Raw genomic sequence first — 2999 nt, 5'->3', positions numbered from 1 at the left:
TTGAAAGGTAACACAAACAGTGCACAGAGTAAAAAAATCTTTGAAGAAAAAGCACTTGCCAATGTCTTCTTCATTCTGCATTTAACTTGTTTTGGGGGATTAAGGGATGGTAGGTCCTTAGTATTATTTTAAAAGGTGGGGGTTGTCTATGTGTGAATAAGCAGACTTTGAAATTGATGTTTTGAATTGGAAGCTGTACAATGCATCTGTACATCTTGACAGCAACAGAAGACAGTCAGATTTTGGAGGAGCACTTAGATGACACCGAGAGTGCATGATGCAGTGGTGTAATGAAAGAGATCAATGTTAAAAAGAATGTAACACCACTGAGGAGTACACACAGATCAATACTCTTGTAAGCCATGGAGTATAATCCTGCTATATAGATCTTGTTAGATAGTACACTCAATTCTAGGAAGACACATTTTTCTGCGTTTCTCAAATGTACCTTTGACTTACCTATCCTAAAAATAGTCCTGCTTTTGGAATTTAAAAGCTTGAATCTTTGTCTTCCCACCCATACATGCTAAGGAAAAGATGCAGTGCTATTAGTAAACTCCCAATCCTCAAAAATGTGACATACAAAGATAAGATGGACAGTCAGCAATGTGTGGGGATCTGTTGATCCATTGCTTTTCCTGTTTCACATGTTCCCCCTGTTCCCTGCCCTAGCCCTGGCCACTCCCTCTGTTTCTCCCTATTTGCTCCTGTACCCCAACCCCACCCAGGGACCACCCTTGGGCCCCTGACAAAACCATCCCTCACTCAGACCACATCATCGTCTCTCTACTTCTGAACATCACGGGGACAAGATGTGATTAAAGCCATCTCAAACCCTCATGAGAGACCCTTCTCTACCTTCTTTACCATCCACCGCCCTGTAACGCTGCTGGCTGCCAGAGCCAGATCACGGGGCTGTCCAAAATGGACTCTGGGATGTGACTGATTGCATGGCCTTAGAAAATCCTCACTGAGCTCTCAGGGAGCAGCAGCCTGCCAGGCAGAGTCTAGTGGTTATAACAGCAATGAGCTGTGTTTCATCAAGTTTTTGAAAAATTGTTTTGTTCCTCTTCCCTCTTACTGCCCCCTCTTTTTCTTTAAGGAAAATATTCTAAGCACTATTAGTGAAAATGCGGGCTCAAGAGAAAGGGGGAGGTCAGTCTTGCAGCCCTCACTTACGCTGTGCAAAAAACTTGCCTACAGTTTTTTTCCATCTCCTAATTTTGAAAGCTTAAAACCATTACAAAAGATCATAGAGTTGCTCTCGTTTCTTGATGCCTGGATAGCCCTGGCATCATTCAACCTTCATGGTTTGTGTCTTAAGTTTGCCAACCCATGTTATCCCTGCTCAGGATGTTTGTTACTGCCAGGATTGATACTGTGAAAAAATTTTTCTTAGAAATGAGCAGACTAAGGAGTGAATGGGAAGAACCTGCACTTTGACTTTCATGTTTGGATCCTGCAGGGTCATGAGAGGCATCAGAAGCACATCCTGCCATGTGTCTTATGGAAACTTGGTACCTAATACGGAGAGGGCAATGGTAATGGCATTCCTTTCTCATTTTTGTTCTAGCTTGTTTTAAGGCCAGATTTCCTTGAAAAGGTACAAGCCCTTAGAATGAACAGGTCCTTGATTCCATTTCATCTGCAGACCTGACTGCTACTCTCTGTAGAAAGGGAAATGTATCTCAGCTTCTAATTTTCATCTGTCTTCTACTTTTCCCTAATGCAGGGGTTGTTGGTTTTTTTTAACTTGTAAATTCCAAAGGAAGCTATGAGTTCTACTCCTCTGTTTTCAGATATCAGTTGTTTTTACACATTTCCTCTATGAGATGACTTTGTTTTGAATTTCTTTGTCATGGAAAGTATGAATGTTTCTAAAGAGTGGAGAAGCTAAAGCAAATAAAGATAAATTAATAAATACATAATTAAAGTGTTGCTTCAGGGAAAAGTTTCTAGGCCTAATCTAATAACAATGACTGGAGATACTATTAGTATTGTGTGTTGATCCTGGATCCCTTGGGATAGTCAAATAATTAAGCTTGTGTTTTCCAGTCCCTTTTGGCTTTAATAGCTATTATGATCATTAAGTGTAACCTGCCACAGACTGGTTTCTAAATGCCTCTGTGAGTCCAAGACCAACTCTGTGTCCCTTCATAAGGGAACTGGTTTGATGAGAAATAAAAGTCCCTCAAGACACTATTCTCACTTTTGTTCTTTTCCTTCCAAGTATCCACAGCCAGCAACTTTTCACAGTTCTTGCTGAGCTGCAGTTAATCTTTACTCCTTCTGACACTATGGCAGCTCTAAAATGCCATTGCACTTGCCTGCATTTATCCTCCTTGTCCCAGTGTTTGTGACTGCACTCCATCCACTGCAGTCCTGGCTCTGTGAGTGCTGAGCTGAAAGATTCAAACTGAATTGTCACCACTGAAAAAGCTGCTCTTAAGTAGATGCTCTTCATGATGCAGCCCTGGCTTCAGAAAGTTCAGTGTTACCAGAAAGCCTTCAGCCCTAGTTTCTTCCAGAATATTGCAAACATTTCTTTTGCTTGCATGGCAGAAAGCACACACTTGTTGTAGGGGTTGTTCCCCATCACATTAATTGGTGATGCTGGCAGCTGACGCAGCTCCAAGTGAGGAAATCCACTTTCCCTGATGCAGAAAGAAGCAACAGCAATACACAAACAGAGCCAGGCACAGGCTTTTGACTGATCTGTCACTCCTTGCTGAACTTGCCTGAAATTTATTGCCAGTTAGACAGCATTTCCCTCTGTTTACTGATTTGATTGAAAGGATGATTTATCAAGGCTCAGCATCACATTGAGTGCTGCTCTCTGCTCTGAAGGGTAATGAGTTGTAGACACATCTCATTCTCCTTCCCCATGTGTCTGTGAGGGTGCTGGAGAAGGTGAGAGTCTGCTGGCTTTGGTGTGACACACAGACAGTTCTGCTGGGAGGGGCTGGCCCTGCTGGCTCCCGGGACCACCGTGACTCCCC

The sequence above is a fragment of the Corvus brachyrhynchos genome, unplaced genomic scaffold, assembly GCF_000691975.1.
Source record: "Corvus brachyrhynchos isolate BGI_N302 unplaced genomic scaffold, ASM69197v1 scaffold162, whole genome shotgun sequence".
Taxonomy (NCBI): domain Eukaryota; kingdom Metazoa; phylum Chordata; class Aves; order Passeriformes; family Corvidae; genus Corvus; species Corvus brachyrhynchos.
Note: the sequence above shows the minus strand (reverse complement) of the source record.